A 16230-nucleotide genomic window follows, 5' to 3' on the forward strand; every position below is an offset into this window, starting at 1 on the left:
AATAAAGTGGTAATCAAATATGTAATTTTCTTTCTAGTATCAAGAAAATTCAATATTTATAGTGAAAACACACCAAGTGTCAAGCAGCATTAAAAAATGTTCATTCTTTCACTTTTAGAAATATCTAAATTAAACTACAGAACAATTCAGAGAGAAAACAAATTTAATGTTTGGTTTACTACCTACTGACCTGAACAAACACAAAAGAGGGAGGGAGGCAGTCCTTTGGCTTAAACTTGAAGTGAAGAGTAGATCTGTTATAATGAATATCCCAGCACTATACTGCTCTGTCTAGAGCAATAGTAAATTAACGGAACCAAGTGGGAAATGACATAAACCATTGTTTAAGGACTTTGTGGAAAAGGAAACAGGACAAAGAGCAGGACATCATGGCAACTTCAGGAGCATCAGAAGATCTCACATTGTCCTGACACAGGTGTACACTGACACTGAGGTGACTTTGAAGGCCTCTGAGTTAGAAGAATTGCTGCAACCACTGTCCCTGGATGGCCCAGAGCAAAAGAAAAAGAAATGGATCTTGTCACATTGCATCTTAGAAGATTAATTTATTAGCATCAGAAGATTATATAACCAAAAACACTGAAATAGAGAACAGGCAGACAGTGACCAAAGTAGGGAGGGGAGGGAATTTCAGGCGAAAAGGGGAAGGATTTACAGGAACTAGTATAAAGGACACATGGACAACAACTAAGGTGGGTGGAAATGAGAGGGAGGTGGGGAGGGCTGTGGAGGTTGGAATGGGAATAGAAAACAGAAAACTAATTGAACAACAATTCAATAAATTTTAAAAAAGAAGATTATATCAAAAAACAAACTTCAGGGAGATCAGAAAGAAAACTTCCCAAATTTGGTGAAGGAAATAGACATGCAAGTCCAGGAAGCACAGAGAATTCCAAACAAGAAGGATGCAAAGAGGCCCACTCCAAGACATAACATAATTAAAATACCAAAGGTTAAAGATAAAGAGAGAATCTCAAAAGCAGCAAGAGAAAAGCAGTTAGTTACCTATAGAGAAGTTCCCATAAGAGTGTCAGCTGATTTCTAGGAAGAAACTGCAGACAAGAAAGGACAGGCAATAAATATTCAAAGTCCTGAAAAGCAGGGACCTGCAGTCAAGATTTCTCTATGCAGCAAAGCTATCATTTAGAATTAAAGGGCAGACAAAGAGCTTCCGAAACACCAAAAAGCTGAAAGAGTTCATTATCATCAAACCATTATTATATAAAATGTTAAAGGGACTTATTTAAGAAAATAAGATCAAAACTATAACCAATAAAATGGCAATAAATGCATACTTGTCAATAATTTTTAAAATTTATTTAATTATTTTTCAAGTACAGTTTTCTGTCTATTACTCCCACCCCCGTGCTCCCCCCCTCCCTCACATTTCCACCCTTCTCAGTTGTTGTCCATGTATCCTTTATATATGTTCCTCTAAATCTCTCCCCTATTTCCCCTGAAATTCCCTCCCTTCTGGTCACTGTCAGCCTGTTCTCTATTTCAGTGTCTTTGGTTATATTTTGCTTACTTGTTTCTTTTGTTGTTTAGCTTCCTGTTAAATGTGAGATCATACGGTATTTGTCCTTCAACATCTGGCTAAGTTCACTCAGCATAATGCTTTCCAGTTCCATCCATGTTGTTGCAAAAGGTAGGAGCTCCTTCTTTCTTTCTGCTGCATAGAATTCCATTGTGTATATGTACCATAGTTTTTTGATCCACCTCTGCCATCTGGCAACCACCAAAATGCTCTCTGTACCCACGATTCTGTCTCTGTTCTTCTTGTTTGCTTAGTTTGTTTTTTATATTCAATTGTTGACAAGTATGTCAACAATTGAATATAAAAATTGTTGACAAGTATGTCAATAATTGGGGATCGCTTGAGGGAGAAGGGAATACAAGGTGGAGTGGAGTAATAGGGGAAAATTGGGACAACTGTAGTACCATAATCAATAAAATACAATAAAAAAATAAAAGCAAAAGAAACAAGATCGGGTGGAGAAAGGATAAAAACTAAAAATGTGTGCCTTAATTACACCATCAACTACTTCTTTTTATCTTCTCTTCCCACCAAATGTGTGGTCCAATTAATTAAAAGTGCATTAAGCATTTTGGATAAGATTTGGAAAAATCTGTATTCAAATCTTCATATTTCATGTGAAATATGTTTTTCATTTTTTAGTTGGTAGAAGAACAGAGAATATTAACTTAATATGGTAATTTTCACTTGAAATGCTTCTTTTGTGTTACAATAAACTATAGATAATTTTCTGAAAGAAAATTTCAACAAATATATTGTTATAATGTATTATACCATAATTTTTTTTACCTGTTACTTGGTTTTGGACATTAAATTAAAAAAATTTATTATAATTAGGAATGCTAGTAAACAGCCTGAAAATTCAATATCAATCATGTAATTGTGATGATTTAATAATAATTAATTCTTAGAGGAATAATAAGTAATAATTTGAGAATAATTAAGTAGAAGCTAGGAGTAAAATGGAAAATTATATTAGAACTTATTGTAAAAAAAACTCTGATCATGTTGATACATTATTTCAAGCTGAATAAGAAAATAAGGCCAAACGACTGAAAATTATCTTTCTGGACAAAGAAAGATAATTTGCTTAGCACATTATCTTAGCACAAATATCAGTGCATACTATGAACAACTAACAAAATAAAAGTATATAAATATAGGTACTTCATTTAGAAATATTAAACTATATACTAAGAAAAAAGTAAAAAATAATGCAGAGAATCTGTTTGCAAGAAGTAAGAATCAGAAAGGAAAAAAGTTGAAACTGAGAAGTAGTATTTGTCTTATAGGTCTTTCAATCATTTGACTTTTAACTTTGTTATTTAATTATATAAAAATTTAAATTAAATATAAAGTGAAACAGTATATTAGGAAGCCACATATTCTAGAGTCTTCTGTTCCAGAGCAAGTACAACATATTTTAGAAATTACAATTAGGTATACTCTTGACATATGACAGAGGCATGAAACTAATATCAATATATTCATAAACTATTGTCTGTTGGATTCTTCAATAGGATTGTGAAACTATATTCAATTTTAATGCTTGATTTTTACTGTAGAATTTACTGAAAGTAAGTTAAAACTTCACTTTGTAGACTGGATTAATGGGAAAAAATTGTCCTACTATATTCGAAACAATAGAGGTTAATATAAGCATATCAAATTTTTTCCTTTCAGCAGCATTTGTAGATATTTGTACAATCTCTCTGTTTCTCTCTTTCTCAGTTACACACACAATTATACACATATATGGATATTTATGTGCTCCCCAACCACCATGCATATTCTAGTTTAGTTATTAAATACTATAGTACAGTATAATATCTAAAGTACTCTACTATTAAAAAGAATGTCGCTGTTTTTAGAGAATCAACCAGATGACAAAATAGATCAATATTGGTATTATTTTCATTGATTTAAGATAGATTTTAAAGTTTTAAATGTTCTTTGTTTTTAAAATCCAACAAAATGTTTATTTCAGTGTATTAGAAACCATGAACGAAAAGGTCTTGAAATATTAACAATCTTACTGTCACCTGTAGCCACCTGCCCTAAAATAATCAAATATGCAAGAATGTGTTTCCTATTGCTTCTTGCCCCCAAGCCCTACTTTTATATTTCAAAGAAACCAATGAGGTTTTCCTGTGATGCTATATCTGGATGTTATTCATTTATATATACCTAAAGAAATGTTTTAAAATGTGCATATTTTCTGAATTTACATTTTAAGCTTGTTATGCATATATTATTAATCCCTTTTCTGTCTCAGGTAAAACAGCAACAAAATAACAACCTTCTAAAGTGCAAAATACTTTAAGAAAATTCTTGATTATCTTTCTGCTTCAGTTGAATTCTCATTTAAAGATACAGCAGTAGAAGTTTATGATTTATTCAAATATGTTAAAAATTTTAGTTGGATTACATTCTTTGTATATATAGCAATGTATTATCTTGAGGAACCATCCAAAGAATTAAAGAATAAAATCTGATCAGTTGTGGATGATAGGAAAAAGAATCCTTTTTCTGGAGAGGTGTAACATTATTCACACTGTGAAGTATTTATTAATGTCATCAAGATATCTTCAAGGATGCTTTTAAAATATATTTTTGATAACATATGTTTGAATAAAAACAAAAAATCTACATGTATCTAAACTATCTATGCTCTTATTTTACTATTAGGCATTTTATTGAGAGAAAGACCTTGATAATTATTCTTAATTTATTATTAATGAGAGTTCTGTGTCCCTAATCCATTGAGCCCACTGCATTTTCATCATATTTTATGTCTTCACAGGATTTAATCCTTCTGAGCAAACATTATTTGTTTCTGAAAATTATCTCCTCTGCTAATTTCCAGAGACTACTTTCTTCTCTCTCTCCGACAATTATTTTTATGAGTATGCTTTATATTTCTAATTGTTTACACACAATGTCTGTATACAATTGAAAGTTATAACAAAAGTATAAATATTCATTCCATCACATATATGTGTTAATAAAAAAATTTAGTCCAATGGCAAAATAAACTTAGAAAAAACATGTTTAAGTCAAATTATGTGATTCTCTATTGTGACTTCTCAGAGACTGACATTTTGAATCATTAAAAGATGTACTTCAAAGTAAAAATATAAACAGAATTTTAATGCATCTCAAATAAAAGTTAAAATAGTTACTTCATGTAGCTATCTTATGAGAGTATAAATTTATAAACTCTAGTAAAGAATGGTCAAAAAGTGTACAAATTTTCAAATCAAAGTGAATATTTAAAGGCATTCCATTGCTCTGGTAATCAACATAGTTATTAACCTGATGCTATTAGAGATCACATTTTGCCTATCAGATGAAAGAAAAAAACAAAATCTGAGGTATCCATATTTATAAGAGACAGTAATATGTACGTATATTCATGCTGTCATGCAGTGCTTCAGGTGGTCTAAACTGGGACTTCTCTTCAAGTGAGAAATTTCCAAGATACATTAAGCCTTAAAATGTGCACTCTGATTGAAGAAACTACTTCTCTATAAATCTATCATTATTAAATTATCACAGTTACATGATAAATTTTTAATTTTGAGACTGTCCATCCAGATTTTTAAATTTTTTAAATTAAATTAGTTTTTATTTTTATTCTACTACAGTCGTCTCAATTTTTCCCCTTATTCCTTCTACCCTTCTCACCTCCTACTCCACAGTCAATTCCCACATGGCCATCCATGTCCATGGGTCATTCCTACATGTTCTTTGCCTTCCCCTTCTTTCAGTTATCCTCCTCCCTCTTCCTCTCTGGTCACTTTTTTTAAAAAGATTTTATTTATTTATCTTTAGAGGGGAAAGGAAGGAGAGAAGGAGAGGAGAGAAATATCAATGTATGGTTGCTTCTCTTGAGTCCCCTGCTGGGAACTGGCCTGCAACCCAGGCAGGTGCCCTGACTGGGAATCGAACCTCGATTGTGTGGTTCGCAGGCCCGAGCTCAATCTACCGAGCTACACCAGCCAGGGCTCTAGTCACTTTTAATATGTTCCATGTTTCTATGCCTGTGGTTCTATTTTGTTCATTTGTTTATTTTGTTCATTAGATTCTTCTTATAGGTGAGATCATATGCTATTTGTCTTTTACCATCTGGCTTATTTCACTTAGCATAATATCCTCCAGTTCCATTGATGCTGTTACAAAAACTAGAAATTCCTTCTTTTTGTCTGCTTTGTAGTATTTCATTGAGTAAATGTACCACCATTTTTGATCCACTCATTTACCAATGGGCACTTAGGCTATTTCTAGCACTTGGCTATTGTAAAAAGAGCCACTATGAACATAGGGGTGTATTCATGATAATTATGGTATATTCCCAATAATGGAATCAGTAAGTCAAAGAACAGTTCCATTTTTAGTTTTTTGAGGAAATTCCATGCTGTTTTCCACAGTGGCTGCACCAGTCTGCATTCCCACCAACAGAAGGGTTCCCTTTTCTCTGCATCCTCACTAGCACTTGTTGTTTGCTGATTTATTAATTATGGCCATTCTGACAGGTGTGAGGTAACATCTTATGGTGGTTTTAATTTGTATCTCTCTGATGGCTAGTGATGTTGAGCTGATCATATCAATAGATGCTGAGAAAGCATTTGATAAAATCAACTACCCATTTATAATAAAAAAACAATCAGTGAAGTGGGATTAGAGGAAACATACCTCAATATAATAAAAGCCATATATGAGAAACCTATAGCCAACATCATACTCAATGGGCAAAAACTAAAAGTTTTCCCCCCAAATCAGGAACAAGACAAGGGTGTCTACTTTCACTACTCTTATTCAACATGGTACTGGAAGTCCTAGCCACAGTGATCAGAAAGGAAAAAGAAATAAAAGGCATCCAAATTGGAAAGGAGTAAGTAAAACTCAGATGACATGATAGAATACACAGAAAACCCTATAGTCTCCACGAAAAACTACTCAACCTAATAAGTGAATTTGGCAAAATAGCAAAATATAAAGTAATTTTTTGAAATTGATGGTTTTTTTTACACTAACAATGAAATATGTGAAAAAGAAACTAGAAAAAAATTTCATTCACTATAGCAACTAGAAAAATTTAGTACCTAGGGATAAAATTAACCAAGGAGGTTAAAGTACTGTACTTGAAAACCTATAGAACATTCAAGAAAGAAATTAGGAAAGATATATGTAAATGGAAGCATATACCATGTTCATGAATTGGAAGATTTAACATCATTAAAATACCAAGACAGTCTATGTATTCAGTGCAATTCCTATTAAAATACCAATGACATATTTCACAGATCTAGAACAAATATTTACAAAATGTATATGGAACTATAAAAGACTCTTTATAGCCTCAGAAATATTGAGAAAGAAGAGCATAGTAGGAGGGATCACAAAACCTGGTATCCAACTATACTACCAAGCCACTGTAATCAAAACAGTCTGGTCCTAGCATAAGAACAGACACATAGATCAATAGAACAGAATAGAGAACCCAGAAATAAAACCAAGCCTTCATGGTCAATCAGTATTTGACAAAGGAGGCATGATTATACAATGGAGTAAATATAGCCTCTTCAATACATGGTGTTATGAGAACTGGACTGGTACATGCAAAAAACTGAAACTAGACCACCAACTTACACCATACACCAGAATAAACTCAAGATGGATAAAATAATTAAATATAAGTCAGGATACCATAAACGTCCTAGAGGAAAACATAGGCAGGAAAATTTCAAATATTCCATGCAGCAATATTTTTGCCCACATACCTCCTAGGGCAAGGGAAATACAGGAAAAAATAAACAAATGGGACTATATCAAACTAAAAATCTTCTGAATGGCTAAAGCATGGGTGTCAAACTCATTTTCACTGGGGCCACATCAGCCTTGTGTTTGAATGTAATTTCAACTCCTTAACAGTTAAGGAATAGTTACATGTATACAATCCTAAAATTGTTTCAGCCCTTTGAAGGCAACCATGAGCCTGATGTGGCCTCCAGTAAAAATGAATTTGACACGCCTGGGCTAAAGAAACCATTATCAAAATGGAAAGGGAACCGACTGTATGGGAGAACATTTTTACCAATAATACCTTGGACATGGGTTTGATCTCCAAAAATAACTCATATGATTCAACACCAGGAAGACAAACAATCCAATTTAAAAATAGGCAGAAGTCTTAATAATAATAAAAATTAAACAATTTCATATCCAAAACCAAGTATTTGGTTAAATAAAATATGGCATCATATTAGAGTGGAATGCAATGTTAGTTATAACTTGTTTTGTAGAAAATATTTATGATATATTGTAACAAAATAATTTTTAAAGCAAGTGACATACTATTATCTTAATTTAATAATATTTGCATGCACATGAATGTGCAGAGAACAAAATGCCTGCATACCTGGAATCATTGACAGTCATCTTCTCTGGAAGATTAACAAGTGATTTTCATTTTTTTCTTATCTGTATTCTTTAAATTCTCTGTAATAAAAATGAATTAATTGGTAATCTGCTCAAATGTATCCATGAATATTAAACATTGTCACTCTCATGGTTTCCTTCTCATATTGTCTTTAAAGTGAAGTTTAAGAGGCATTTGGGTACCTTATCTACATGCCAGGTAACATGGTAGTTATTGATGGCAAAACAATAAATAGAATGTAGTTCTTATATGTATGTACTGTAAATATATCATGGTAGATGATGAGAGAAAACTAATCACAGCTACTACTGCAACACTGCTGAGCAGGTCTTGTTTTAATCCAGGAGCTTAGAAAATACTCCTCCAGGAACGATATCTGAGTTAAAATTAAAGGTTAATTCACAGTTCACAGGAATACAGTATAGATAAGTGATTCCAGGCTGAAAGAAAAACGTAAAGGAAGATAAGGGGTCACACAAGAGAGGGCATCTATAGAAATACGGAAAGTTTCTTGTTAAAAGTTGAAAACAGATGGGTAGTGACCGATGGGACTAGAATGGGAAGATAGCTAAAGTCAGGTTAATGTTGACTCAATTTATGCAAAATTTAGCAACAGAGATTTCTCATTTTGGTCAGTCTCAGCCTGTTTTCTCTACTTATCCAATCTTATTTTATTAAGAATAACTAAAATTTTAATCTACAACTTACATTTCTCTCTTAGGCTTTAGAGCTGTGTTTTTCAACTAGATAGTTAGAATATCGAGCCCCAAATCCATTCAACATGTAATTGTGTGAAAAAATGCCAATAATTCTCTGACTACCACCCACCCTTCTACTAATCTCCATCTCATTTGATAGCATTTCATCTTCAAACAAGTCTTAGTTTCATTGTGTCTTGATGCCTTTTCATCTGCACATTTTCTTCTTCCCAACATATGAATTGGTGTCCTTATGATTCCCCATTACTGTTTTAATTCTCATCAAGGTACTGCAAATGACATTTTAACTGATCTGCATAATTCTAGTCTCTTCTTATTTTATTTCATTTTCCAGATTGATGCTCCATTATATCTGTGGTTCTAATTCTGTTACTATCTTTAAATTACTTTCCAATCAGCTACATTATTATTACACTTACTATTATTATTATTATTATTATTATGTTTTTGCCTCTTTTTTCTGTTTTGTCATAATATACTGGTGGTACGATTCCTTACTAGTTTTTGCTAGTATCATTAGAGACATCTGTGTCTTCTAGTATCATACTGAAAATGCAAAAATCAGTGATATGTTTTGGGATCATTTACTTCAGTCATGTTCATATCATGTCCACACTCATGCTCTTCCTGAACCAGGGTGTAAAAGTGGCTTTCCACATGTCCTGTTATAAATTTTCACAAAGCACTTACTGCTCCTTGAGATTCATGGAAGCAAAATGCGTGCACTCCTTGTTCACTTTTGCTTCCTAAATGTGTGTAACGGTGCTGGCACCTAGTAGATACTAATTGAATATTTGCTGAGTGAATGAAATATTTTATTGTATTTTAGTTTTCTATCTTTTCTTTGAATTAAAAATAATACCTCCAGTCCTAGTGGGTTTTATCAAGAGCAAACGCTCGTGGGTTGACCTTGGTGCCACTTTTGTGTGAGAAAATTCATATTCAATATTATATGTAGGCTAATTAGGTGGAAATTTTCTAACTGATTTTTCATGTTTCAGATGCTTTGCCTAATGCTGAATTCAACCTATTTTTTACAGGAAATCTCAATCTGGGGAGATAGAAGAAAAATACTGCTGGGAGTAAAGAGGGAAGCAGCATAAAATAATCCCATTTGTTTCAAAAATAAGCAAACGGAAATTATAAACTAAAGGAGTGGATAGACCATGTTTTTGTTTAAAAAATGCCACTTTTAGACAATGGAAGAGGAAGAGTAGCGGGGGAAGGGACTGATGACCATCCTAAATAGTTTCAGAAGGGCAAGTTTGAATAGTTTTTATGAGTAGCATGCTAATATAATGATGAACTTTTAAGTATGATTCCACAAGCCTAGAATTAAGTGCAAATTATCCTTAGATTATGGCAAAATATTAATTTCATCATTTGTTTGACCACTGAGCATATTTATAAAGTGCATGCAAGCCATTGAATAAAATGTAGTATCACAATATGAAAAAGACAATTCCCTGCCTTCAAGGAGCTAGCTCCTGGTGACCCAGACAATAACTGAATAAACCAAAGGTGAAATGTGCAAGCCTTTTTTCAGATAAAGAGGCCACAGAGGAGTGAAGTCAACAATTTCAGAGACAGAAGAAAAAGTGGAAGATCTAGTATGGATTGGAAGGTATCTGCTCCTTCATTGACACTGTCACTGCTCAATTCTATCAAGTTACTCTGAGAAGTTTAGGTCAGTAGTATGAGATTTTGGGGGAAGGGTTACGTGAAGTCAGAAATCAGGATTATTAATTCATATTTTCTAACTTAAAAAATACTTCCAATAAATTTGATTTAAAAATACACTACCATTTGATTATGGCATAGGAAAATTGATGGCCATATTGGCACAAATATCTGCAACCTTTGGGAAAAAAACACACGAACATTATAACATCATAGCAAATAATGATTCATGTCTTTGAATAGAGAAAAAGAATGCAGTATCAAGTAAGCCTATGTGAAACAGAGTAGTTGTAGAATGCTTCTTAAGAAGTCATATATTATTCTGAGACTCCAAAAAAAAAAACCCAAACAGCCAAACATATAAACAAATAGGAAATCAGTCCTTCAGGTACAAGAGAAAGTATGGCAAAGGGCTGGAGGATGAGACAATCTTATGAACTGCTGGATGAAGGAAAGTTTCATGAGTTGGGGATCAATGATAGAATGGAAACCTGGTTTTAAATGACATTGTTGTCCATTTTTGAAGATGAACTTATTCTATGTTCAGTTGGAAGTAATTTGAAGGCTATAAACTAGGACATGATTCCAGATGACTTTTGTTTTAATTTTCTGTTACTACATTCTTTGACAGTTACCTATTTGATATAATCATTTTAAAGGGATGCTAGGAGAGGCTATATAAAGAATTTATAGCCATAAAAATTTTAAATGGATGTCTCTAAAAATTAAGGTAAGAATTTATTCTGAAATAAATGAAATTTTTTAGAATTAGGAGTTGTGACATTTCTTTTTGTGTTACTCAAATTGTGGCTTCAGTCTATTTCTCTGTCATCACAATATATTTAAAATTCTTCTCTCTCCAAATAATTCATTGTCTTGATTTTCATTTAAGCCAATCAGAATCTCTTAGGAGAATTGAATACTATTGCCCTTGGGTAGAAATAAATTATATAAACATTTGGAGCTATTTCGTGTGCTGTTATAATATTACCCTCTGCATGATAAAAAAAATGCAGCATGTCTTTTATATTTAGTGAAGAATAAGAATGCACCTTAAGAAAAATGCTATATCTGCTTATAGAGGGCATATTTTTTACATGTTTAAAAAGGTGATAGAATTAAACTGAAACTGTCTAAAATCTGCTGGGATGAGATCTTTAGCAAGTAGTAATAGCATATTAATAACAGGAAGCATAATCAAATGAAAATTTATAGGTAGAAAAATACTGCCGATACTTATAGAAGTAGATGGTAGGTAAGGCCATTATACTGAAGATTACATATATTCTGCTTTTGACTCTGAGTCTGAGCTAAGTTTCCATTACTTTACTTGTCTAGAGAAAATGTTCTAGATATTAAGATAATGCTCCTTTATTTTAAATGCCAATATCTGTATTAGCATATTTTCACTTCTCAATGTAGTCTACACAATTATCTAATTTGATTTTTGAATACTTTATGCTATCTATTAGCTTATATTTTCTGCTAGTTTCCTAATTTCATATCATGCTCCTAACTTAAATGTTTTTTTAAGTTTTATGTGTATTTTTTGAGTCAGTTTTGAAATCTTCATGATCATACCAAAGCTTTAACTATATCACCAAAAATACAAGTTGGCTTTATTTGTAAAAGCTTTCAATGATGTTTATTCAGAAATTGTTGCACATCACAGTGAAAGAAATGTCTTGATTAGAGTGACAAATTATATTTTTGCAACATTTTCTACATAAAAGCACAGATGTGAAGTATTATATTACTCTCAAGGGTATTTCATATTTTTAACAATTCTCCAGAAAGCTTTTGAAAACACAATAATGTCTGTGATATGATCATTGGAACATCAATGATCCTTTGGAAAGCAAATTTAATGTCTCCCAATTTTATACTTGTTTAAAATACAAGAAGTATGAAAGAGGTATTCATTTTATCATATGATAAATATTTCAACTGAGACAATGGTATGTTTGAAGACAATCTTTAGATGCCCAGTACCAACCACTCAATTTCAGATAGTGTCTGAAATTGCTGAAAATATACTAACCTTTCACTTGAACTTCTCTGGGCTCCAGCACTGGGACTTGTCCTTACACTTCACAGGAAGCTGCCCAGGGAGTCCTCACTGGGAGGAACCGCACCCAACTTCAGCTACAGCAGTGTTTGGGCTTCAGCGTCTTTGAAGGCAAGTTTCCCACAGAACATGCAAAACCAAAAACACTGCTTTAGAAGGTTTTTCTGTAGTATAGAAAATTCTGATGTCAAATTGTCATTTGTATATAATAGGAATCATAAATTCTTTTCACCTCCTCTTCTTTTAAGAAAGAGTGGCATCCTTTATAGTGAACCATTTTCAGTTAGAAATTTTATATTATACTTATCAAAAATATATAAACATGGCTCTCATACACATATTAAGTGAACGTGTATCAAAGATTTTACCAAACTCATTTTTTTCAATGAGGAAAGCAGTAAGGAGTTAAAACCAATGAAAATTTGACTTTCAAATTTTTTTCTACTGGATAAAATTCATTTTCATTGCTACAGGTAGAAATTTGCATTACAATGTGTTCTATAAATTAATTTGTATTCCTGCAGAGTTGTAAAATGGACTAGTCAATCAAAGTGAGTCAAAGGTACACATCCCTATAGAATTAGCAAATGCTGAGAACATACTTGACAATATATCTCTGGATGCCATTTAAAGGATGCAGTCATCTTTTTTGCCCATTTACAATTCTTTGACACGACATATTTTTCTACCAAGAAGTATAAGTGAATCTCTCCTTGAGTATTATAGCATAAGTACCAAATATATATTACATGAATATGTTAATTTTTATATTTTATATAATATATAAAAAGTTTTATGAACATAAACTCACCAGGTTGATTGCCTTTATGTTAATTTATCTTTTTTTCCTCAGCATTAAGATGTCAAAAATTATTTTCCAATTTTTTTCAAGGCTTTGGTTTATTATTATAACACATATGTCATTTTAATTTATTTAAAAAGAATTGAGGAATTAAAAATTATTCTTTAATAACCTTTCTATTTTTATAATTTACTGTTCACATCCCTGCTTTTATAATGAACATTCCAGCAGGAAGGAATCAAGGAACAGAGCAAGAGGAGAGAGAACAGACCATTCTTCTTATAGAATATTCATCACTAAACATTTAACATAAAATTAAAAAATGTATACTTGTTGTTTAGGTTCCACTTATAGATGAGATCAGTGGTGAGGAGAATGTAGAGACAACTATACTTGAACATCAATAATTAATCCATTAATTAATTAAAACAATATATAAAATACTAAATTTTGTGTTTTTAATTTTAAAAATTAATGGAGCCAAAAGGAATAATATACGCAAAATATTAGAATAAAATAAGAGTAACAAGTAGATATTTGCAAAATGAAGAATATCACAGATTAAGACAATTTAAAAATAAGGAAAGCAAATTCAGGGGGCTTGTACCACAAAACTTTCAGGTGGAGACTACAGATTTATTTATTGTAGGCCATCCTCTGATACAGATGGTTTATTCACAATAATATTATGAAAATAGGCTGGTCCGCCCTGCTGCCTACGCACACCTGGCCCGCGCACGCCCGCTTCGGCAGGCTCGGTGCTTGGAAGGCTTCTTCGGGGTCAGGCAATAGGAGCTGCAGGCAGTGTGCATCTCCCTGAAGAGGGGAGCTTCGGTTCTTTTCCCGCTTCCAGCCCTTCCATTCTCCTCCCCACAGACAGCCCCTGCTCAATCCACTGAGCTACACCAGCCAGGGCAGGAAAAAAAAGTGTTTTTAAAATAAGATTAAGAAAGAGATGGAGCTATGTCAAAAAATTAAAAATGGATCTGCCTTTTGACCCCGTGATCTCACTTCTGGGAATTGAAAACATTAATTTGAAAGGACAGACTTCCGCCAAGATGGAGGCATAGGTGGAAACACTGTGCCTTCTCCCACAACCAAGTTTGAATACAATAAAGGTTGGGAGAACAAGACACAGCCAAAGAACAGAAAATTGAATTATACAGAAGTCCAACAACAATGAACGGTTCAATAGGGACAGTAAGAGGGGCGGAGCCAGCAGCGGAGCAGGGTTGGGCAGAGAAGATCTTCAGACCTAGGTGCGCAAGTAGCCTGGACCCAGTCAGGGTGTGGGGCAGACTGACTGCGGTCGCACATTCGCGCACACTAAGATGGACCATGCAGGCCCCAGGGGGCGAACCCAGTGGAGGGCTAACGGCGGTGGCCCACGTGTGTGCAGTGAGACGAAACGCGTGGGCCCAGGTGACAGTGGCAGCTGTGGCACTGGCCACCTGTGGGGGCCTCGGCAGGAGGCGGCAGACAGGACACCATTGCTCCTCTTTGACCCCGCCCCCACATACAGCCTCACAACCCAGCGACTTAGTTGCCCTGCTCTAGTGAACACTTTAGGGCTCCGATCCTGCTACGGAACAGGCACGAACAGCCCAAAAGATGGCACAAGAAGAACTCACAGTCCCAGAGCCAATAACTCTAAGTATCCGAGAAATTGCCAGCCTCTCAGAAGCACAGTTCAAGACACTATTTATCAGGATGCTCACAGAACTGGTTGATTATAGTCACAAATTAGAGGAACATATGAAGGCTAAACTAATTAAAATGAAGGGAGGTGCACAGGAAACCAATAGTGATGGAAAGGAAACTGGGACTCAAATCAATGGAATGGACCAGAAGGAAGAACGAAACATCCCACCAGAAAGGAATGAAGAAATGAGAATTCAAAAAAATGAGGAGAGGCTTAGGAACCTCCAGGACATCTTTAAACGTTCCAACATCCGGATTATAGGGGTACCAGAAGGGGGAAAGAAACAGCCACGAGTGGAAAACTTATTTGAACAAATAATAAAGGAGAACTTCCCCAGTCTGGCAAAGGAAATAGACTTCCAGGAAATCCAGGAAGCTCAGAGAGTCCCAAAGAAGTTGGACCCAAGAAGGAACACACCAAGGCACATCATAATTACATTAGCCAAGACTAAAATGAAGGAGAGAATCCTAGAAGCAGCAAGGGATAAGGGGACAGTCACCTACAAAGGAGTACCCATCAGACTGTCAGCGGATTTCTCAAAAGAGACCTTACAGGCAAGAAGGGGCTGGAAAGAAGTATTCCAAGTCATGAAATCCAAAGACCTACAGCCAAGATTGCTTTATCCAGCAAAACTTTCATTTAGAATGGAAGGACAGATAAAGTGCTTCTCAGATAAGGTCAAGTTCAAGGAGTTCATCATCACCAAGCCCTTATTATATGAAATGCTAAAGGGACTTATATAAGAAAAAGAAGATGAAAAATATGAACAGTGAAAGGACAGCAAACTCACAGTTATTAACAACCACACCTAAAACAAAAGCAAACCAAGAGGACAGCTAGATCAGGAGTGGAACCATAGAAATGAAGAACACATGGAGGGTTAGCAACAGGGGAGTGGGAGGAGGAGAAGGGGGGAGAAGGTACAGAAAATAGCATAGACAGTAGGTAGAAAATAGATAGGGGGAGGGTAAGAATAGTGGGGGAAATATAGAATCTAAAAAACTTGAGACATGTGGTTATAAACTAAGGGGGGGAGAATGGTGGGGGAGGGAATGTGTGGGTGGAGGGGAATGAAGGGGGGAATAGAACAACTGTAACGGTATAATCAATAAAATATATTTAAAAAATAAAGTAGTGTATCTGAGATCTTGAACTATTTAGGTAGGAGATAGAAATCAAAGGGAGAAACAAAATATTATATACAATTTTTCAAAACATAATGTGAATTTTTAAAAAAATATTTGCTCAAGTGAATTATC

Source organism: Sturnira hondurensis, unplaced genomic scaffold (genome assembly GCF_014824575.4).
Source record: "Sturnira hondurensis isolate 20B ecotype Veracruz unplaced genomic scaffold, ASM1482457v3 Scaffold0024805, whole genome shotgun sequence".
NCBI classification, from domain to species: domain Eukaryota; kingdom Metazoa; phylum Chordata; class Mammalia; order Chiroptera; family Phyllostomidae; genus Sturnira; species Sturnira hondurensis.